Source organism: Protopterus annectens, chromosome 2.part1 (assembly GCF_019279795.1).
Source record: "Protopterus annectens isolate FY-2018-M chromosome 2.part1, PAN1.0, whole genome shotgun sequence".
Taxonomy (NCBI): Eukaryota; Metazoa; Chordata; order Ceratodontiformes; family Protopteridae; genus Protopterus; species Protopterus annectens.
Genome location: NC_056729.1, coordinates 884,471,177 through 884,496,304, shown reverse-complemented (window position 1 = coordinate 884,496,304; position 25,128 = coordinate 884,471,177).

Sequence of the window (25,128 nt, the reverse complement as noted above, 5' to 3'; positions counted from 1 at the left end):
GGATTTGAAATTTCAGGACAAAATTTTGCTTTCAGAGTATTGGGTAAAAAAAGTAACAGTAACAGACAATCAGATATTAAAAGCAATTGATATAACTAGGAAATCAGTTTCTTTTCAAAAACTGATGTACACGCAATTGATGATTTGGAACAATGCATATTACACACATCTTAGATTACATAAATTTAACCCTAGGAATTCTCCAATGTGTCCATACTGTGCAGATCAAACAGCGGATCTGCTTCATATGTTCTGGAGTTGTAAATGCGTATATAAACTTTGGAACTCTCTTAAAGTACAACTGCAAAAGATGGGTTATCAAAGTTCTACACTGTCATGGGAATTTATGATTCTACACATTCCTCCAAGAGAGCTTTCCAGATCGCAAACTATTATTTGTATGAATATTTTTTTGCTGATGAAGCTCTATATAGCCACAAATTGGCTAGAACCACATAAGACATCATGGAATAATTTTAAGCTTGTGGCTATAAAGCATATACTAGCACATAAATTACTTCTGAAACAAACTAACAAAAATATTAATAACCCGAAAATATGGGAAAAGGTCTTCAATATTATATTAGCATGATACTGATTTTAGGAATATATTAAATATAGGAAACATTTCATGTAGATATTGTATAAATGGTTTGTAGTAGTTATAGTGTATTATGTGTGTGATGTTTATTGTATTTTTGTAATGTTTTTGGAAAATATATTTCAATAAAAATTTATTATGGAAAAAAGAAAAAGAGTGTATAAATAAATAGATAAAATGTTACCAAGAAAAAAATATTTTTGTGGAAAATAAAAATTGATATAGAAAAAGATAGAAAAGTATGGCATAAGAATGTATTAATAAACCATGGGAAAATCTAACCAAAAATTGAAGCTATAAAAATAAGAAGTAAATGGTGTAATCAGAAAGTAGAATATCATTTTTTTGTGGAGACTGGTAATAGATAAATTGCCAGTAAATGAAATATACCATATTACATTGTCAAGAAAAAGAAGCTATGGGACATGTGTTTTTGAAATGTAAAAGAGTAAAAAGGTTACGGGGAAAAATATATATATAAAGTGGATTTTTTAAAGATACAAAAGAAGTGGATACAATAAACATGGGTATGATTAAATATGGATATTATAAGAATAAAAGTAAAGAATTTATTAAAAGAATAGATAAAAAAGTTATTTTATGTTATATGGGTTATATGGAATGAAAGAATACATGAAATCATGTTTAATGGTAAGTGGATTTTAGCAGCAGTATTAAGAAAAATCAGATAGTGGCTATGGAAAAAGGAGTTAGGAGCTAATAAGGATGAACTGTTAGCATAACTATAGACAAAATTATGAATATGTATAAACAGATTTGTATATTTATGTATTTGTACATATGTAAATATTTGTCAATATGTAAGTATTTTGTAAATAATAGTTATTTTTTGCATATTGATAAAGGACCCCTACCCTTTTTAAAGGGTGCCATGGGATCTTTTACATCCACTGGAACTGCCACCAACTTGACCAGATGGACCCTCGGACTAACATCTCCTCTAAAGAAAGACAAACCCAGGAGTGCACCCCCTATGCTACACTGCAGTGTCAGTCAATCTAACTGGTGTGTGAATCAAACATGCAGCCTTTTGCACTAAAGACAAGTGTGCTACCTGTTGCACCACTAACACTGGCACAAAAAGAGTACAGGTCATAAACAATATGCCCTACAGGTGCCTCCTCAAAGCCTTTTCCCTGTATTTGGTCTCCTATAGACTGCTACAAGGTGATCTTTGCCTGGCCTACAAAGTATCTGACACTACCTTGATGGACTTGTTTTACACCGAAAAAACAAATAACATCAGAAATACCTGATCTAGGAACTTAAATTGCATCTGCAACAAAAGTGCATAACTTAGAAGACTGGCTAGAGAATCAGAAAATTATCCCTGGTCTGGTACCTATACTTCTTATGAACAGAGGCAGACTGTAAAAGCTTGATCATCCATTTTCAAGCCTATATCCAACGCTTATAAATGCCTTTACGTGCCACATAATGTCAGATACATTTGGGGAATAACAGCTCAGCTAAAAAAGACCCACATGACCATTAGCAAATACCAATGAATCTATAATACTGTTTCTATAAATTTCAAAAGTTGATAGAATAACCAGTTTTGCATTAATGTGCATTTTCTGAAAGATATGAAATATTAGTCACAAAAGTCTGCCATCTTCCTCAGTGATTTGCAGAAAGCCACATATTTTTTAATGCAGTGGCATCAATATGAATTCTGTTTTTCCCATTTTGTATGTGGAGACTGGGTGTCACATCAAAGAGCAGATCACAAATATGAGGCAAAAACTAGTATAGGTCTTCTGCCCATGTTTTGTATTTCTCCTTTCTTGTGTTGTGTATGGGATGGATGGGATCCCTTGAGGAACCAGATAATGTGTACAGGTTGGTCCTAGATAGGGACATGGTGATAAAATTAGCATGCCTCAGTGGCCTAATGGATAAGGCATTGGTCTACTAAGCCAAAAATTGTGGGTTTGAATCCCAAGTGGGCTGATATAATCTTTCCCACAGTGTGAAAGTAGCTGATTCCAAGTCAGACTGCTGACCTGTTATGAGTTGAGTCCCACAGGGTTTGTCCTAGGTTCTCTCCTGTTTGGTAAATATATATATATATATATATATATATATATATATATATATATATATATATATATATACATGTTATTAAGAGTCAAGGATTGAGGGTCGCTAGACTAACTACAAATGATAATACATTCAAGGACACCCTGAATCAGCTAGAAACATAATTTATGAAGAGGGGGTATAAGGCAGAGGAATGCCATTTTCTATATGATGAAAACATTATAGATAGAGAGAGGAAATGTAAGCCTTTATTTCTGAGGAAGGGTAACTCCAGAGTTGAAGAGAAGGATGGTGATAGAAGTCAGACTAATGAAAACAGAATGGTCATACCATTTTCCAATAATAATACAATGATGCAGAATATCATTAAAAAAAAATGGACCATTTTTAGTCATTGAATTTGTTAATAGAGTAAGAGACCAGGGAATTTGAATATTTACACTGAGAAACTGGAAATAAAATGGATCATTAGACTTCAAAATGGAATGAATAAATGCATAAATATTAACTATTGATGATATTACTAACATAGTACCCCCAAATACTCATATAGAAACACTAAGTCACTTAAAAGATTATTATGTTATGAGAGTAACATGAATAATGATGGCTCAGTATCTATAAGGAAAAGTACTTTCCCGTGTCGTAATTGTAATCATTGTATGTTTATGGCAAACACCAATATTTTTGTACATCCAGCAACAGGGAGAGAGTATGTTTTTAACCATTATGCTGATTAAAAATTTCGGGACTTAATATATCTAGCTAAGTGTAAAATGCAATGCGTTTTACATAGGAAAAGCAAATAGGACTTTAAGAGAAAGAGTAAGAGAGCACCTATATGCGGTGAATAGGGAAGATGAAAATAATACCCTTGCCAGCATGTTATTAATAATGATCTTTCCCATAAATTTACATTTTTAGTCATTGAATTTGTTAATAGAGTAAGAGACGAGGGAATTTGAAGAATTACACTGAGAAACTGGAAATAAAATTGATCATTAGACTGCAAGCAGATAAAGCTAGCGGCTTGAATAACAGAGTTTCTCTCAAGCCTTTCCTTATAGATAAGCCATTAAAACACCAAGTATACAGATGGATTGGTGATCTTTCTATTTTTGTTTTTTTTTTTGTTTTTATTATCCTTCCTATGTTCAAAATGTTTGCTATGGATTGTTACTGCCATCATTGCATCTATTTTTATCTACACATAATATTTATATGCTAATAATTTTATATTAAATAGTTGATAGGTTTATATTGGGCGGTCACGGTGGTGCAGTGATTAACGTTGCTGCCTCACAGCAAGAGGTTCTCCAGTTCAATTCTTGGCTGGGGTGCCTTCTGTGTGGAGTCTGCCTGTCCTCCCTGTGGTCGCATGGGTTTCCTCCAGGTGCTCCGGTTTCCTCCCACATCCCAAAGACATGCAGTAGGTAAACTGGACACTGTAAAATTGCCCTAGATGTGAGTGTGTGCATGTGTGTGCCTTCTGTGGAAGGTTGGGTGCTGGGCTGACAACCCGACAGTGTAAAACTCCACTGCCAATCATGAGCAGACAGATGATCCACTGTGACGACCCCTAGCCAGGGAAAAGCCAAAAGAAGAAGTTGATAAGTTTATATTGTTTAGATTTTATTTAATGGAGTTTATGGTGTATTATTTACCCACTGACAACTTATGTTTTTTATGGGTTAAGTTTCTTATGAGTCATGATTTATTTATTTATCTATCTACATATTTATATTTATACTGGTTTATAAATCTATTTTAAATGTGAGAATTTTTATGCATAATAGGTATTTGATAAGAATGTATTTGGTTTTATAAGCTCTGAAATTCTGTTTTTTAAGACTGACATTTTTATATGCATGTTTCAGTGATTTTTAAATGATGGTAGATTTTAGCTTGATTAGTAAGTGAGGATTAACTATAGGGGAATTTGTAATGGATTTTTATTGGCTGGACATTATTGTGAAGATCAACAGGATTAATTACTCTTGCTGTACCCATGTATTTAAATGAAAACCACAGCACCTTTGAATATGTCTGATGAAGCATTCATTGTGAAACACAACAGCGCTTACCACCAGGTATACAGCTGTAAGTTTATATATATATATTTTTTTTCCACTATATTAAAGTGGTCTTCCGTATTGGTGTTGTCGCAAGAGTTTTTTTGTGAAAATTAGCGTGAAAGTGATTGTTTTCAGCACAAGAGGTTTCTCTTTCATTGTAGCCATATTTGATCAGGGCTGGAGTCTTGTGTTTTTTTTTTTCAGACAAGTCACATTTACATTCTATATAGCTGCCTGGGCTGTTTTTTTAAGTGTTGTAGTAAAATTCTGTGTACATTGAAATGACTGCACAGTGGTGCAGTGGTTGTGTTGTTATGTCACAGCAAGAGATTCTTCAGTTTGATTCTCCACTGGGGTGTCTTTTGTGTGGAGTCTGCATGTCCTCCCTGTGTTTCTGTGGGTTTCCTCTGGGTGTTCTGGTTTCCTCCCATGTTAGAAAGACATTAGAAAGACATGTGCCTGGAGTGTTTCTCCCTGGGCCTCCAGTGAAAACTGGCTTTGTTCCAACTCAGACTTTCCTGCAAAACAAATGATAAATAAATATTTCGACTACATATATGGTTGATTGTCTAAGCACTCATAATTTTTATTGGGTTTGTAAATTTACCATTCCTGATATGTGCATACATTTTTTGCAGGTGTGGAAAAAGTTGCATATTTAGTCTTACTGTCTGGAAGTTTTGTTTATCTGCTTGCAAACCTGCATCCAGAGGCTTGTCATAATGGATAGAAATATGATTAAATTATTTTCACTCAGAGTCAGTGGAGTAAATTATCCAATTACAATGGAATATTTTGTTACATCACCTGAAGTATGTATCTCCAAACATAGTCTGCCTATGGGCAGATATACTTTCCAAACCTAACATATCTTAAGCTGAGCGAGCAGGACTACAAGATCTAGAATGCTTCATCTTTGGATATGGAAAAGCATTAAGGGGTGGCCATTCTGAAAAGATCCTATACCATTAAAATTAAAGATGGAATCCAGAAAAGTGTGAAAAAGCAGTAAATGACAATGCAAGAATCCAAAAACATGCTGCTACAATTGGGTGCAAAACCACAGGACTTTACTAACAAAATTCAAACAGTGTAGCTTAACTATGGAACTACTTCCCAGTACCATTGACATTGATTCAGAATGTAAACTCATTCAAAACACAACTGAAACTTCATCTATCAAATCAGTGGATCTGGTCTTCTGTATGTCTAGCACAATCTGGATCTATAAATGAGTGATAGAAGATTGATCTCAGGGCAGTCCCCCTACTACTAGTGGACAGAGATAGCTCGTAGTGCTTTATCGCACGCATGCAGGGGCCCCGTCAAATTATCTGTGGTATGATCCCAATTATTCTCTTTCTAGAGTAATATATAATTATCAGCTATGGAATGTGTAGCATAAATCTATCACAAAATAGGGTAGGTTAATTCAAGCATCAACAGGGAAATTGGCTGGGCTTAAAATGACCTGCAAGGGCAGCTAGCCTAATACATACATATTAACCTATCTACATATCCTTTGTAGACTTCTTTTTTAAAAGTTTTTATTGTATTTTCAATTTGTAAAATAATCACAACGATGTTTATAGTCAGAGATTTGTAAACATAATAAAAGAAAAAAAAACAATACATTTGTCTCCAAAAAAAGCCTGTAAGAAGATATTAATGTTATTCCAATAAGGTGTTAAGACAGTAGTCAAAAACATGTGTTGCCAATCCATCCACTTTAAGTTCTTGCTTACATCGCAAGCAAACTTGTTTCTGCTTGAACATTAATTCAATTTTATGTGCTCTGAAGAAAGAGCTATGCAAAAATTTACAGGTAAAGAGATTCCATCTAAAAGATGAAGTTGCATGTTTAGAATATTTTAGAATTAATTTTTTATCTTCTTCACTCAGAGGCCTATTATTAATTTTGGGTAAAATAGTTCCAATAATTGCATTGCAACTTTTTGTTTCTTTCCTTACAACTCTATGTAATTTAGATAAGAGACCCTGTCCCAATGTGTTTTACTGCATATAGAATATTAGATATTCAATTAATTTTGGGATATGGTCTCTTATCGTTGGTTGCATTAACTTAATTTCCCCTTATACATGGTGTCTGCAGGATTGTACATCTAGCTACATCTTTATCTAAATTATATTTGTTCTTAATATAATAAACAGAATGTAGCTTTTCATCTTTCATTAATTTAAACCAATATAGCAGATTTTTCTCTTTAAATGTGATAATTGTTTTTAACTGTGTGTGCCTTCTGTGGATGGTTGGGCACCGGGCTGGCAACTCAACACTGTATAACTCCACTGCCAATCATGAGCGGACAGATGATCTGCTGTGGCAACCCCTAACTGGGAAATGCCGAAAGAAGAAGATTGTTTCTAACTTTGAGATGGAGATATTATTTTGGGTATATGCCATAGGAAATATAACAGAGATCCATGCTTTATATGTCTGGTTTCTGTATATACATTTTTAATAGTGTTTAATATAGTAGAAATGAAATAGGAGTCACTTGTTTGGTGACTTTTTCCTGTAAGGTAATCCTTTAATAACCAATGTAGACTGTTATTTACTATGAGATAATTATTAGAATATCTATTATGTTTAGAGGTTCGACAAATAGTTCCTAAAACCTCTTTCCACCTAGCTGTGTAAGTGTTATTAATCCAAATATATATTGTTTTTATAATTGATGATAATGAATATAATTCTAGATCTTGTAGCCCTATCCCTCCTGCTGCTCAATTTCTCATATGATGGTTTAAAGCAGTTCATGATTTGTTGGGATACCAGAAAATCTCAAATTAAAGTGTTAAATTCTTTAATACAACTTTTGTGTGTGTGATGGTGGGGGGTGTAAGTGAAGGGTTAGTTGATAATGGATGAAGATTTTAAATATGTGACTTCTGTCAGGGACAATACTTGTTAAAGCCAAGATAATTTCCCCTAGTAACAAGACAACTGCTGAGGTTTATGAGACTCTGTAATTTAGTGAATTCTGTTTGTTGTTGTTGTTGTTGTCTTTCGACTTTTCTCAGTTAGGGGTCGCCACAGCAGAACTCCGGTCCGCTAATGATTGGCAATAGATTTTGACGAACGTTGAGGGGCCAGCTTGACGTTCAACCTTCAACGAAGGCACGCCCATTTACGCATGTCTTTTGAATGCCCACCCAACTGCGGGGAGGACATGCAGACTCCACACAGAAGGCTCTCCCCGCACTCCATCCGAGAATCGAACTGGAGAACCTCTTGCTGTGAAGTAACAACGCTACCACTGCACCACCACAGATGTGAGCAATTTAGCGAATCCTGGTGATTATTCAAAACTAGTACCATTCAGAACCATTTTTCTTCACAGAATCAGGCACAGATGCAATATGGCATTTTTTGCTTCAACTTCTAGGGTGCATAACATTATTTTTTTCAGGTCACTCATCTTTAGTAATATGCCATTTCCTGGAGTTTCTTTCTCCAAAAAACTTGAAGATATCCCTCTTTTCTACTTCATTTACATTCCTTTACAATTTTGTTAAAGAAGCAGTTCCAGAATTTTTAAATAAGCTTCAGGATGCAGGTGTGGTCTTAACAAACCAGGTGGAAGTTAGAAGTATTATATCCACTGCAGACTGCTTTTCTGGATGCATGGAGAAGAGGGTTATTTATAAACAGAACTAGGAAAATGAGTATTTAAATTCAATATTTAAATGCATGTTATAGTACACTAACTGGAGTCTCCTTCACTATAATGGACTTATATGGTAGTTAAAATGAGCACCCACTTCATATTAAATCACATGGCTGCTTAATAATAGAAAGAAATAGGACCACATACTATATCGCATGACACCACAGGCTAATAAGGCCCTAGATAGATTGGTACAATTAAGGACTTTCTAATGACAAATGCTGCTATGAGACACAGTCATTGAGTTAAATATTGGTCAAGGACATTTGAATCAAGAATAGCCTCTGCCTGGAAATCTGTGGATATAGAGAAGCTCTTGGAATCTACTAGTTTTAGAATCTCACAGACAAGGTCTATGCTTTTTTCTAAGGCCAAGATTTTATTATCTGTATATTTAAATGTAGGAAAACACCAGATGTGCTTCCTCTGACATGCTTAAACTTCAGCAATGCTCTGCCACTCCTTACTTGTTGATAGGTTGCATCCACTGTCATGAGTCTGAATCCTGGGAATAACCCTCTCTAAGTGGATTTATATCACCTTACTTCAGTACTTAGATTAAATTACAGGACTTTTAGGATTGTGGATGGAGATATTTAATACTATACTCCTTTGTCTTCATCTTTGTGACCAATGTGACTTGTGACAGTAGAGACAATAAAAAAATGGGTAACCTGCAGGCAGTCTTTCATGATTCTATCAATGGATGCTGATAAATTTGTAAGATAAGTGAATATAAAGAGTTATAAAAGTGTTTTGACTTCATTGTCCCTTTATTGATATGTTAATGAAGTTTATATTCAAGTTTGCCAACAATCATTAATGTGAGCCTATTTTTTTTTTTTGATTTGTGAGTGAAACAAGGTAAGGATGTGCCTTATCCTTAAAACATTTGTGATGGTCACTGAATATAGAATCTTTGGCTTGGAGTAGTGGAACATTAGATCAAGCCTTGTTTGGGTAGGTACATTCTTTCCTTTTTTTGTTGATAATAATTTACTTTTTATGGAGGAACCTCCTGTGACCACTTCATGGGTATGGCTTATCATGCAGGTTTTAGAGCAATTGCTGGGTATAAAATGAACCTTTAAAAATGTTGACTGTTTTTCTTAATTATATACCCTCACATATTTACCTACTAAAGTGCATTTAAAGTTTGCTCATATTGTAATGTGTCAAAATGTGTTTTTTAAGCAGGTCTGAGTTAATTCAGAAATAAATAAAACAGTGTCATCAGTTTAGATTGAAAGAAAATAAAACACAGGGTAAGAATGAATAAGATAATCCCACTGTAAACAGGGACAAAATCTGAGTGCATTGCCCGTCTTGGTAAAATAAAGTCTATTAGACAAATATGAAACTACAGCAGAGCTAGTAAGGGAGATGGCTAAAAAGTGCTTGGTATGACATCTGGACAGAGGAAGGACGACAAGGAGACATGATGGTGGAATGAGGAAGTACAGGAGAGTATACAGAGAAAGAGGTTGGCAAAGAATAAGTGAGACTGTCAGAGAGACGAAGAAAGTAGACAGGAGGATAAGGAGATGAGGTGCATGGCAAAGAGAGAGGTGGTGAAGGCTAAGGATAAGGCATATGAAGAGTTGGTGTCTATATCACGTTATCGAAATTTTACTACATTGAATCAATAAAGGTCGAACTTTATTGATCGAAGTAGTAAAATATCGAATAACGTAAAAAAAATAAATAAATCAATAAAAAAAAATAACTGTGCCCCCCACACCCCCCTACTTAAATATACCAACTCTGAGACTGCAGTACATTGAGGTAAATGGAAATCTCCCTCTTACAGAGATTTCTGTTTACCTGCACAATGTCCTGAACTTTCAACATCGTCGTGCCGGCAATATCATATTCGATATTGCCAGCTTACGACAACATGAACTAGACCCAAAGAGTTGTATAGGTTCATAGGTTCATAGGTTCATACTAGGCTATCTGCCCTAGGGCATTTATAAGCCTAGCCAGAGTGTGTTTGGCTTTCGCCACCCATTTTAAATTAATTTTGCTATGCCTTTTTTTGAGGTTAGTATACTGTGCCTCTGTCTAACAGTGACACAGAAGTGATAGCCGGGGTAAACCTATGATCTCCCATCCACTCATCAAGATTCCTCTTGAAGAGAGTCAATGTGGGACTCTGCCTAACCTGGACTGGGATTTTATTCCAGAGTGAAGGGAGCCTCTGGGTTATAAATCTGTCCCTCCAGCATGTCCTATTTATTTCAGTGCTGAGGTTCAAGTCTCTCGAGCAAGTAGCTCGATGGGATTTGGATTTTCTGAGGTGCAGCATGTCCATTAATTCCCGGTTGGACATGGCTTTATACATCAGGCACAGATCGCCTCTGAGCAGGCGGTCTGCCACGGAGTAGAGCTGGAGTTTCTTTAACCGGGCAGCATATGGCATCTGTTTGAGCCCTTTGATCCTCTTGGTGAGGTACTTTTGGGGTCTTTCCAGTTGTTGCAGGTGTCTGGTAAGGTACATCCCAAAAGGGGCATTGTACTCAATTATGGGCCTGATGAGGGATGAGTAAAGAGGTACGATGACCTCCCCTGATCTAGATGTGAATCCCTTCATGATTAGGTGGGCTATATAAAATGTTTTTCTAACCACTTTGGCCACGTGGTTGTCAAATGAGAGATTGCTATCAACTTGGGTCCCCAGGTCCCTAATGACTTCTTCTGTACTTAATGGATTACCACCTATGTGGTAATTTGTGGCACTTTGTTTTTGCCAAAGGGGATGACTATACACTTTTGGCGTTTAGCTTGAGGCCATGGCTCTGGCACCAGTTGTCTGTTTCTATGAGGCCCTTTAGAGGATGCTTGTGTCGGCTGGAGAGTTGATTATGGCGCCCAGTTTGCAGTCATCTGCGAACTTGGTCAGCCACAGTCCTTCCGTGTTGGCCTGTACCACCGAGAAATATATACCGAACAAGAGAGGTCCCAGGACTGAGCCTTGTGGGATGCCACTTGTAACTGGTTTGGAGTCTGACATGGCTCCAGCAATTCTAACCATGTGGGTTCTGTCCTTGAGCCAGTTTGCAACCCATCTAGTGACATAGGGGTTTATATTTAAGCTGGTGAGCTTATCTATAATGCCCGAGTGGGGTATTGTATCGAAGGCTTTTATGAGGTCCAGATAGGCTGTGTGGACCACCTTCCCTTGTCAATGGCCTTGGTGACTGTTTCAAAGAAATTGACCAGGTTTAAGAGGCAGGATCTGCCCTTAACAAAGCCAAACTGGGTAGGATCCAGTGTCTGTAGGTCCCCAATATCTTTATTTATGAGGTCCATGATGATCCTTTCCATAGCTTTGCAGACCAAGCTAGTCAGGCTTATGGGCGATAGTTTCCAGGATCCGTTGAGGCACCACCTTTGTGGAGAGGGACCACTGTTGCTGCACGCCACTCTTTGGGTACATATCCTGTAGTAAGGCTAAGATTGAACAGTAGTTTTATGTTTGGGTTTAGCTCTTCTTGGAGTTCATGTAGGACGAGCCGGGACACCATCTGGTCCCATTGATGCTGTGTTTTTGCTTTGGAGAGGCGGCTCTTACCTGAGCATCTGAGATGTCAGGGGCAGCACTCTGTTGGGATAGATATTTGCCCTTTGGTGGGGAGAGGGGAGAAGTTTGCACTGAACCTGTCAGCTAGGATGTTGGCAATGTCTGTGGGCTCGGTGTATTTTTTGTCATTTTGGACTAATTCTGAGCATATCCGGGAATTCCCACCCAGGTTCCTAACATAACTAAAGAAAGCCTTGTGATTATCCTTAGTGTCCTGTGCAATTTTTCTCTCGAAGCTGGCCTTAGATGATTTTATGAGTGCCCGTAGTTTTTTGCTAATACTGATCAGAGATGCCTTCCCTTTTTGGGATTTTGCTCTATCATGTAGTAGCTTCCTCCTTCTATTGTATAGTTTGTTTATGGCTGGGGTCCACCAGACAGGACGTCTGCCTTTGGAGGATTGAGTCTTGGTTTTATTTGGGATTGCATGATCCATGCATTCCTGAAGGTGTTCATAGAATGCGTTTATAAAGGATTATGCGGTCTGGGCCGTATTTTCCACAGGCTCGGGGGCTTTGAAGGATTTCGCCTCGGTTTTGAGGCGTGTGAAATTTGCTTTAGAGAAGTTTTTCACTGTGGTTTTCTGGGCAGGGGGTGGGGTCAGGATGTGAATATCCAGTGAGATTAGTTTATGGTCTGATCTTACCAGTGAGGGATACACTTCTGGTCTGGAGCATAGTGTCCCCATGTTGGTGATGATCAGGTCCAGTATGTTTTCCCCTCTTGTGGGAGTGATAACAAGTTGTTCCATAGAATTTGAGTTTATAAATTCTAGGAACCTTTGGGCTAGGGTGTTGGAGCTAGAGTAATGCTCCCAGTCTATGTTTGGGTAGTTGAAGTCGCCCAATATAATGGTGTTTGGAGAGACCTTCATATTTTCCAGTATTCGAAGTAGTAGTTGTATGAAATGTTGGACACTAAGGAGGGAGAAAAGGACTTGTACTGATTGACTAGACAGAGGGACTGAGCTAGGAAAATGTGCAGCAGGTAAAGGTGATAAAGGATAATGAGGAAAACATACTCACAAGCGAGGAGAGTGTGTTGAGCAGATGGAAAGAGTACTTTGAGGGGTTGATGAATAAAGAGAATGAGAGGGAGGAAAGGTTGGATGATGTGGGGATAGTGAACCATGAAGTGCAATGGATTAGCAAGGAGGAAGTAAGGATATCTATGAAGAGGATGAAGAATGGAAAGGCTGTTGGTCTAGATGACATACCTGTGGAAGCATGGAAGTGTTTTGGTGAAATTGCAGTGGAGTTTCTAATCAGATTGTTTAATGAAATCTTGGAAAGTGAGAGGATGCCTGAGGAATGGAGAAAAAGTGTTTTGGTACTGATCTTTAAGAATAAGGGTGATATGCAGAGCTATAATAACTACAGAGGGATTAAATTGATTAGTCACAGCATGAAGTTATGGGAAAAAGTAGTGGAAGCTAGGTTAAGAAGGGATGTGATGATTAGTGATCAGCAGTATGGTTTCATGCTGGTAAAGAGCACTACAGATGCGATGTTTTCTCTGAGAGTGTTGATGGAGAAGTACAGAGAAGGTCAGAAGGAGTTGCATTGTGTTTTTGTAGACTTAGAGAAAGCATATGACAGGGTGCCTAGAGAGGAGTTGTGATACTGCATGAGGAAGTCGGGAGTGTCAGAGAAGTATATAAGAGTGGTACAGGATATGTACGAGGGTAGTGTGACAGTGGTGAGGTCTGCCGTGGGAGTGATGGATGTGTTTAAGGTGGAGGAGGGATTGCATCAAGGATCAGCTTTGAGCCCTTTCTTATTTGCAATGATGATGGACAGGTTGACAGACAAGATCAGACAGGAGTCCCTGTGGACTATGATGTTTGCATATGACATTGTGATCTGTAGTGAGAGTAGGGAACAGGTGGAGGAGACCCTGGAGAGATGGAGATATGCTCTAGAGAGAAGAGGAATGAAGGTCAGCAGGACTAAGACAGAATATATGTGTGTGAATGAGAGGGAGGATAGAGGAATGGTGAGGGTGCAAGGAGTAGAGGTGGAGAAGGTGGATGAGTTTAAATACTTGGAGTCAGTAGTTCAGAGTAATGGTGAGTGTGGAAGAGAGGTAAAGAAGAGAGTACAGGCAGGATGGAGTGGGTGGAGAAGAGTATCAGGAGTGATTTGTGACAGACGAGTACCAGTAAGAGTGAAAGGGAAGGTATACAAGAGGGTAGTGAGTCCAGCTATGTTATATGGGTTGGAGACAGTGGCAGTGACAAAAAGGCAGGAGTTAGAGCTGGATGTTCCAGAGTTAAAGATGTTAAGATTTGCACTGGGTGTGATGAGGGTGGACAGGATTAAGAATAAGTATATTAGAGGGTCAGCCCAGGTTGGAAGGTTTGGAGACAAAGCCAGAGAGGCAAGATTACGTATGTTTGGACATGTGCAGAGGAGGGATGCTGAGTATATTGGGAAAAAGATGGTAAGGATGAAGCTACCAGGTAACAGGAAAAGAGGAAGGCCTAAGATAAGGTTTATGGATGTGGTGAGAGAGGACATGCAGGTGGTTGGTATGGCAGAGCAAGATGCAGATGATGGGTAGAAATGAAAACAGATGATCCACTTTGGACCCCCTGATGGGAACAGCCGAAAGAAGATGATGATGAGACAAATATGAATTACACTATTTTAAAGCCGTTTGTCCTAAACCTGTGTTGTGTATTCATCTTAATATGTCAGCATGGCTCATTAAATTTATTTATTTTATTTATTTTTTATTTTACATTTGTTGACCGGGCTAGTCCAGCTGGATTATTTCCATTTTCAGTGGAGGCCCGGGGAGAAAAGCTCCACAGATTAAAACAAGGTTATAGAAATTGAACATATACAATCAATGTTTGTGGCATAGACATTGAGCCACCATGCATACTTATTAGTCTAGATCAAGTAGTAGAAAACATATGGTACTATCTACGTATTCAGAAAGGCATAAAATCTTTTAAAGACTGCACTCCCTTTGGTTCATTTAAAAAAAATGTTCAGTCATTAAGTCGTTTGTGATCTCAGAGAAAGATTGCAGTTTTGAAGTACGGAAATATGATAGTAGAAAGTTGATTAGTCTGGATTGGTACAAGAGCAGAGCCAAAAGTTGTTAAGATGTCAAAGAAGATGTTTTTTAAAAAGGTCAAAGGAGCCTATAGAGGTAATGTGTGAAGGGAGATTATTCCATATTTTGCCTACTGAGTTGGAAAAAAGGCAGTTACCTGCAGAATTAGTAATTCATGTAGTGTTAACTTGTAGCTTTTCAGCGGAGCGGAGCTGTTTCAAATTGTTATAGGGGATCAAGAGGTTACTAAGAGCTGGTGTTTTTGATGGTTGATATAGAATGTTATGTGTTATTAAGAGTTGTTGATATATAATCTTGTTGGGAAGTTCTAACCAGTGTAAGTGTTTTAAGTTTAGACAGTAGTGCGTTTTGTGTTGGGTTGCTGTGGCAAAGCGAGCTATATTGTGGTAGGATGTAGTAAGTTTCTTCAGGTTGCTTTTAGAGAGATTAGTGTAAATAGAGGAGGCATACATTAGGGTAGAGATCAGGTGTGATTGTGCTAAAGTGGTCCTTGCTTCTGGTGTAAGGTAAGGTTTGATTCTGTACAGTGAACCAATTTTTTTATTAACTGCTTTTATAGTGTTATTGATTTGGTGGTCATAGTTAAGATTATTATCAATAATAACACCAAGCAGTTTGGTTGTAGAGTCTGGGGAGATGAGGGAATTATCACTTGCAGTAATAGAGAAGTGTAGCTGAGGAGATTTGTGGGTAGGTGAGAAAAGAAGTAGTTTTGTTTTCTTTGGATTGAGGAGGAGACATCTTTTTGAGAACCAGTGTTCGACGGTAGAAAAGGTAGATTGTGTCAGTGACTGGAGTTCAGATTGAGTGGAGGCTGTGCAGATAATGGTAGAATCATCTGCATATTGTAAACATGTAGTGTTTGGGATAGAAGATTGGAGGTCATTAATAAAGATAGAGAATAAGAGTGGGCCTAGTATAGATCCTTGTGGTACTCCTAAAGAGATAGGTAGTAAAGTAGATAGTGACGTTTTCCAGAGTACTGCTTGTTGTCGGTTTTCAAGATAGGATAGTATGCTTTTGACATACCAAGAAAAAGTGAACAACATTTTTCAGACTTTTCAGAGAATTTACAGATTCAAACAAATCCAGTTCTGCAGTCGCAGTAGTATGCAAGTCACAGAATCAGTGCTGATTGCTGGAATATACCTGTCTCATCATGTCAAAGTGTTCGACTGATTCATCATAAATGTATCACTTTTGATAACAGGAGCAATCATTCAATTGGTCTATAATTCAGCACACTTTTCTTGTCCCCTTTTAAACTAATACAATAAATTATATTTTTCTTACTTATTAACAATCTCTACCAGCATCACTGCAGTTCAGTTCAAATCATTAAACAGTTTGACTTTTATTGTCCAAATACAGCTTAGAGTGTAGAATGACCTCAAAATTGACTGCACACTGCTCTGAATATAGTTTCCTAAGCAACAGTTAAGCTACTTCATTTGACAAAAAGCCATATTGGCATTTCTAGGTTATCAAGTTGTTTGACAGGTTTCTAACAAGTTTTACAAGGGAATATATTACAATATTAAACAGTTAAGGAGACAATGGACAATTCTGTTATCACTTTAATCTGTCTGAATTTCCATGTATATATGTTATACATGTAGGTGTAACTGACTGTACATAATGAGAATCAAGACAGAGCTCTCAGAATACGAGTCTAAGGTAGGTTTGAATATAATATTCAGCAGTATTCTACCATCCTCTAGAATGATGCCACAATGTGAACATAAGATTATTAACTTTAAGAACTTCCATAGATTCTGGTGTCATTCTAAGAAAATGATACAATATATATCAGCATGGAAAGATATAATAGACAGTCCAAACTGCTTTGCCAGGGATAGCTTCCACATCAGTCAAAATATTAGCTAAAACCTTGCCACCCCATTAGTACTTTTTTTAGGCAAAGTCAGTCTTCTAAAGCATTCAGCATAATTAAAAAGAATCAGGACAATATGAAGGCATTGCTGCTCAATACTAGGAGCCCTAACAAAAACTCTACACTCTACAAGCACTGCTTATTCTGGAAAACAGAGATATATGCATCCCCACAGAGACCTGGTTCAAGATTGGTAAAAGCATTCCTTTGGTGTAGGGTTTCAATTCCTACAACATGCTCTGGCCCTCTGCATTTGATGAAGGCACAAAAGGCAGTGGTGTCTCCATATTCTTAAAAAAAATTGCCTTCAGACTCATTAGACAAGATAACAACCTGGAATTCCTTCACATCCAACTTATCACTAACAAAACCTCAACTCATATCATAGCGAACTACAGAACCCCTTCTATGTTCTCCTCAGCCCATAATTCCTTCCAAACTTGTATGGAGTGCATTAAGCCAAACCTGCATTTTTCCTAAGATACTTCAATTAATCCTCCATTAATTGGGAGGCTCTTACATCCTCAAACATGTATGCCCAGACATTTCTTGACTTCAATACAAACTCTTTGAACCAATTAGTCTTCACCCCAAATAGGGGTAAAAAAATCTGGGCTTGTTCCTTAATAATATAGGATATATTTCATCCTCACTAATTGTCGCTTCCTCCCTGGTCAGATTGGGTTACAAAACTGTCATATTCACCATCAGACTGAAGCAGGAAGTATCTTTCAATACCTTGGTATTCACAGATTATGCTAAGGCTAATCTAATAAAACTGAGTGATGACCTGAATCAATTCATAATCCCCTTCCAATATGATGACACAATTGCTTATGCAGAAACTTTGTCACCAAATTCTATGTACATGTAAATAGCTGCATAGATGCATATGTACCCCTATGGAGCACATACCATGCATACTTTAAAATTAAACCTCTCTGATGGAACCAAGTTATAAATATTCGCTATAATAAAAGAAAAAATGAATTCCATGCAAAACTATATTTAACTCTAACAATAAAAATAAAATAAAAATAAGCAACAAAAGGCCACAAAGATATATTTATTCCCCTCACTACTTCACCTCTCTAAGTCTACCACAGGATAAAATTTACACTCATAGTATTAAATAATCAAACATTAAATTTCAGTATAAAAAAACTTTTATATCAAAACACACATTATTGATTTGTAAAGGTTTTGATAAAATCAATAATATATGATTTCATATAAAAGGTTAATTTAATTATAGTAGCAATGTAGTTATTTATATTATCCAGTGTCCCTGCTATTTATTTTGTATTGGTGGGACTAAGAGAAGCTTTTTTTCTAGAATCAAGGAACATATACGAAATATTTTTAATAATGTTAAGGAGAGTCCTTTGGCAGTTCATTTTAATGAATTTCATAAGGATAATTTATTTAATTTAAGGGTTACTGTTCTTGGGATAGAAATTATATGTTAGTTAAAAGTAAGTTGCAATATAAGGAAAGTGTTTTTTTATAATGAAAATGTAATAATTTGATTCCTAATTGAATCAAATATGTAATTTGGAGATTTTTTCTTAATTAATTGTTTTTATTGAATTGATTAATTAATTGATTGTGTTTTTAATTGATTGCATTATTTAAAGTGTCTGATTATTTGTGAATTATATCTTCTCTGGAAGGCTTAGAGAGCCGAGGCCCTAGGGGAATAAACATATCTGTGTAGACTATTGTCTTTTTTATTTTTTTTTTATTTTATTTTGTTGTTTTTTTCATTAACTCTCACAATGCTAAAAATGCTCTTAGTAACCTTAACAGGAAACTCTGGATCCTGATCAAATCAAGCTAAGCAGATATGAAGTAAAATAGTCACAAATGTGAGGCATAGCCAAAAAGCCTTCTTTAATTATGTTACAAATCTCAGAAACAATGCCTAGCACTGCTCAGAGATAATACTAAATAGCATCACATACTCAGACAGTGGGCATAGTCAACTACTTTCAGATCAGTTTAGCTATAACTGCACCCTTCCCCCTCCTATATTCCTTTATACATACCCACATCTATGCCATCTTCAAATCACCCAAGAACAGGTCCTCAAGCTACTATCCAAAGACAAGAGAAAAAAAAACACTTACACAGGGTCCTTATAACATACCATGCTTCCTACTAGTTAGCCTAAAAAGGTGATGTCAGACACCCTACACAGACTATTAAATATCAGCCTCCAAGCAAGCTGCATCTTGTTTGAATGGGGGACAGCAACAGTCATCTCCCTGAACAAAGGTGGGGTGTCAATGGGCCCTGATAATTATTGGGCCATAAGCCTAACCAGCCTCATGTGTATGGCTGCGGAAAGGATCATTATGGAATTAGTAAATACCAATATCTGATGCCTACAGACTCTTGAACCAATCCAGCTCAACTTCATCAAGGGCAGGTCTTCCCTTCTTAACCTGGTTGACCTCTTTAATAAGGTTACCGAGGCACTGGGGGGATGAGTAGACATTAGTGGGCTTCACATGTCTACACCTTACCAAGGCATTTGAGGCTGTTGCAGAATTGGACATCATAGATAAATTCTTCCAACTCAATGTAAATACCTATGTAACTAATTGAATAGCAAATTGTCTCCCAAATAGAAGCTAAAAAATGAGGATATGTGTCTCTACCTCTTCTAGAAACCTGTCATTGGTATTCTACCTCAAGGTTCAGTCCACTTATTACTCCTCTACAGCATTTACTACTCAGAGGTTGAAATAAATGTTTAAGGTTTATGTCTGACCACGTTTGCAGATAACTGTAAACATGATGCCATCATTAATTCCCCAAAGGACACCAAGATCCCCCAAGAGGGTATTTCTCAAACCAATAACTAATGAAAAAAACATTAACTAAACCTAATAAGGTATGAGTGCAGGACCTTCCATTGAAGTGGCTTTTTCATCCAGAGTGAAAATGCCAATGTAGTTGATCGAAAATCAGCTCATAAAAAATGACCAGCTTTTTCACCATGAGATCAAGGTACACTGGGGATCATGGCATATGCCCTTTCCCCACTGTAGTATCATTTCTGAGTCTGTATCTATAATCTGCAGGGAATGGGGGAGCAGGGGTACTTGCCCCCCCCTCCCTCTGCAAAAATACTGGTTGAGTGTTTTGCTTTGATACCTTGTGGATCTATGTTTTTCTGCTTTGACCACAAACATGCCTACTGTCACAGACACAAACAAGTACACACATACATGTATAGTTTCCTTAATATTCATGAAGTGATGTCACAGGTTATCTTTGTCAGCATTTTGTTTAGCTGTTTTGTTCATATACATTTTGTTCTGCACAGTACTGAAGCAAAGTCTGGCACTTTTGCTTACTCACAAGTCAACACAAAAAGATTCCAAAAGAAAAACTAGGCTAGAAAACCAATCAAATGAATTCTTCATAAAAATCATCACACAATATTTAAAGACCTTTTCAGTAAACATCTTAGTTATTTATCCCAGTCAAATGAAATTAATGGAAAACAGTAATTTAAATATTAAAAACAAAAATGGATAAATGAGACAAGGTGTTGTACTATTAGCATTACAGAACAAGGTTCGGCAGTCATGTTTTCTATAGTTACTCGAAATTGCATTCCTACAAAATTGTAGTACAATATATCTGGCATTCATAGCTAATTGCAGAGCATGGAACAATAAGAAGTACAGTTTATTTTATTTTATTTTATGTTATTTTATTTTGCTTGTTTGAATGGGTTTAGTTAAAAATTCCTTTTCAGCAAAGTCCCACTGAAGAAAATCTCCAACATATTGCAAACACTTTTAATCATTCATTCAGTGATAAACATGAACAAACATTAAATAATGTATATTAACAATTACACATAAGTTTGCTAATTAGATAAAATTAATATGAAAGTACTGTCAACTGTTGCAAAACAAGATATATTTATGCATTAGTAAAGGGTGAACACTGAGCATTTTAAAAGGAGCATTGGTGGGTTTGTCAGATAGATAATAGATCATGCAATTATTACTTAGAAATCCAAAGAAACTGCAGTGAGGGCAAGAACTAGGGTGACAGGCATACTTCTCAACTGTACAGATTTTCACAGAATGTCCAGATTTTTGCCTCATATTTTTGGTCTCCTCATCATAAAAGTTGTGTTTTTTAGACAAATCACTGGGATGATCTAAGGATTAAAGTCACTAAATAATGACATGCATTTGAGTTTCAGACCTCATATCCTTTCGAAAATACATTCTAACACAAATTCTGTTATTATAGCAACTTTCTAAGTTTATAAAAGCAATTTTTAAAATGTGTCCCTATTTTTGGGCCTTTGTCTCCCCCATTATGTCATGCTTTCTCCAGATTTGTTGCACTAAGAGGTTGAGAAGTATGGTGACAGGTGGGGTCTAAAGCATCATCAGAGGAGTTTATATATATATATATATATATATATATATATATATATATATATATATATATACATACACACACACACACACACACACACACACACACACACACACACACACACACACACACACACACACATATATATCTTTTATAACATTAGAGGTGGAGGTGTGCAGTGTCACAAAACAATGAATACAGCTGGGAGATTATATTAAAACTCTTCAGGCATTTGTGAAGACTGGCTGTGTGGTATAGGATTCTGAATAAAAGAAATAGTTTGTCATTATGGCCAAGTTCTAGATAACAGTAGCATCTATCCTGGAAATGTACATGAGAAGGTTTTAGACTAGAGATGTACAGGAGCAGGTCCATTGATTTGGTAGGTGAAGTTTTAGTTGTGTTTTAAATGAGTTTGCATTCTGAATTGGTTTCAGTGGGAGAGGGATATGATTCCATAGTTTAGCCACTCTATTTGAATATAGAGAGTCACCTGCAGTATTAGAAGATTTGGTTATACTGATTCGTGATTTGTCTCTAGAGAGTAAAATTATTTTGTGGGAGTAATATTGCATTAACTTGTTAAGGCCTGAGCCATTTCTATCTCATACAGACATCTGTGTATTGTCGTTAGCTGAGGAAGAGCTAGGTTATATGGTAGTGCTAGCAAGTATAAGTCTCTGAGGGTTATGCAGCCATGTGTTCTATTGTTAAAGTTTACTGCAGATGTGGCTATTTTATTATAACGTTGCTCAAGTACTGGACTTGTGAGACTTTAAATTTAACGAAAGTTGGGGCAGCATACAGGAGAGATGGCATAAGAATGTATAGGCTATACATCTCGCTATTTCAGTCAGGTAGGTCTTTGCTCTGTATAATGTATTAAGATTTTGGTGATTTTTCTTTTTAACTGTGTGATACATGGTGGGTGAATTTCAACTGATCATCTCCGATGACATCTAGTAATTTTGCATGGTTTACTTCTACTCACTAATGGTGTTGCTTGCAGAGATGATAGTGAATACAGTTGTATTGGTAGAGGTGTTTTGTGGTAAAGAGCAGTAATTTAGTTTTTTGGGGGGTTAGAAGTAGTTGTGAATTATTTAGCCATGTTTCAATCAATTAGAAACATTGTGTAAGGTCGAATTATCAGCATATTGAACTAGGGTAATATTTTTTATGGCCGTGTGTAGGTCATTGATGAATATGTTGAAAAGTATGGGGCCTAGAGTAGAAACTTGTGAGACACCAATATTTACTGGCAAGAAGGTGAAGAAATATATTTTTTCCATTTCACTGCATGTGCTGTTTGACAGGGAATTATGGAACCATTGCAGTGAAGAGTTGCTGAACCATAAGGATCAAAGTTTATGTAAGAAGTTCTGGTGGGAGGCAATATCAGTGGGTGCCAGTTATCAGCTGGTCAGATATGTTATGGCATTTTTGTCATTGCTACAGTCTGTCACAACATGCAGCCCTGCCAGGGTCAATTGCAGAAAGAACAGTTAGCACTAATGTGCATGGAGTTGGTCATTTAGAGACACTAGCTGTGAAAGAGCACAGAAATAATGTAAATTGCGTCTTACAACCAAAGTAGGTAGTGATGACATGCTACTTTAAGTAGGCAAAGGAAGATCACAGCTTGCAGCCACATGTACAGCAGTTTGCTTATATCACTGTGCAACTCTTCAAAGATGTGTTGTACATGGGAAATTTGAGCTGTATATTAACAAGATGCAAGGAAATGTTAGGTATATTGCAGGCATTCGCCCTTCAAATACTTAACATCTCACTCAGCCTCAAGCTTCTGCATGTAGAGCAACATACCTGATTCCCGTTTGCAGCAGCAGACTAACATAACATGAAGCCCTGCTGTACCGGGTGCCTTAGAGTGCACACATGAAGCAATCAAGTACCCACTCAAAGATATATGTGAACAGGAAAGGCCACCATTGAATAGCTAAGTGGTTTGCAGTGCTGAGAGGATTCTGTCTAATGTCTGTGTGTAGTGCATTGGCAGTTCCCTTCATTCCCATACTTGTTGTACGTCTCACCTGTGGCATCACTTCCACTGAGGTGCCTTCTTACAGAACTCTCTCATTGTAAGGGCAGGCTTCACATTGCAAAGTGTTTAGTAACACAGAAACTGTACATGCATCCACTCATAAGGTTTTATGTTTTGTTCCCAGTAATGCTGGACACCCCATGAAACCATAGCCTATTACTTTGATTTGTAATATACCAGCTGTGGCTGAAAAGTAGCACAACACCACTCATGCAGAGAAACTGAATGTCACAGAAGCTAAATTTGATGCAGAAGTCCAACACCCACATCCTGATATGTAATGTTAATATTTATTTAAACAAATGTCGTCACGCTGAGTGTATACTAATGAATCAAGCAGTTATACACTCTGCAAAGATAGTCTGGCTGGAATACAAATGTGAAGGTTCATAGGTTCATAGGTGTGTACTAGGCTAATGGCCCTGGAGCCTATACAAGCCTAGCCCATAGTATTACCCTGGCATCGTGCCACCCGACCTTAATTTCCAGTGCCTCTGTTGAGTATAGCCACTGGAGTGAAGAGGCTATTATTACATCAGGAGTGCAGCATACAAACTGCTTTATCATGTTATATCCTTTTAGGTAGATTTGCAATGAGCGAATCAGTGACATTATATAGGACAGACCTACTCCAGATATCTAAAACAATCTACATGACATAGGTATGGGTCAATGATGTTGATCTCTGGTGGACTATATTATATGAGGATGGGTCAGTACATGTAGCACATGATCAAACACAGTTTATCATATGCAGTTGTTACTGTTACAGCACAATTGTTAGTCACTGAAGAGCAACAGACAGCAGCAATACTAATGATTAATATTGTTTAGGACATTAACAATGCTGCCTTATTCTGACTTCTATCCCACAACACCTATGTGCATTTCTATCTTACAGCAGAGTGAGATCTGAGAATTAAACCACATGGGCAATGGTGGAAAGCAGGGACAACACAGAATTTCATGTGGAGTATAGCATGTGATTTACAGTGTGCAGTATGTCAGATACACTTTGCAATATATTGTGCAGGATGACAGTCATTGTGGTGGGAGGTTGGCATATTGGTTAAGGTATTTACCTTATAAACAGGTGCAGGGTTTGATTCCCACATGGGGAAATTAGCTAGGCTTAAAATGGCCCACAAGGGCAGTTAACCTAGTGCTAATCTATGAACCTGTGTCTCCACTCTGCAGGTTCCGCTAAGGAAGAAATGGAGCCCATGGCACCTGCAACACAGGCAGCTGCTCTTACCTGCCATGCTGTGGCTCATGATGGGGGCAGGAATGAAGGACACTGTCATATCCATTCTACCCCATTACCTGTAGTTATTCAGCCACAGCTGCATCAGTTGTGTCAGACTGTGCTGTACAAACCACTGGAGGACTTGATGAGCGATGAAGAGAAGCTCCAGGAGCAGACCACTGACTTGTTCTTCTGCATGATCGATGCCCTCTGGCCCATAATATTAGTTGACCAGCCCATCAGATGGCAATGCTGCTTGGTGAATTGCATTTTGTGCTGGACTGGAAGCCGAGCAACACCCCATCCTAACCCCTCACTGCTTATTACTGTGTCATGCATCATTCCTTTTGTGTGGTCAGACCTTCTGACCACCATCTGACCTGTAGGTATGAGCTCATTTCTTGCCAC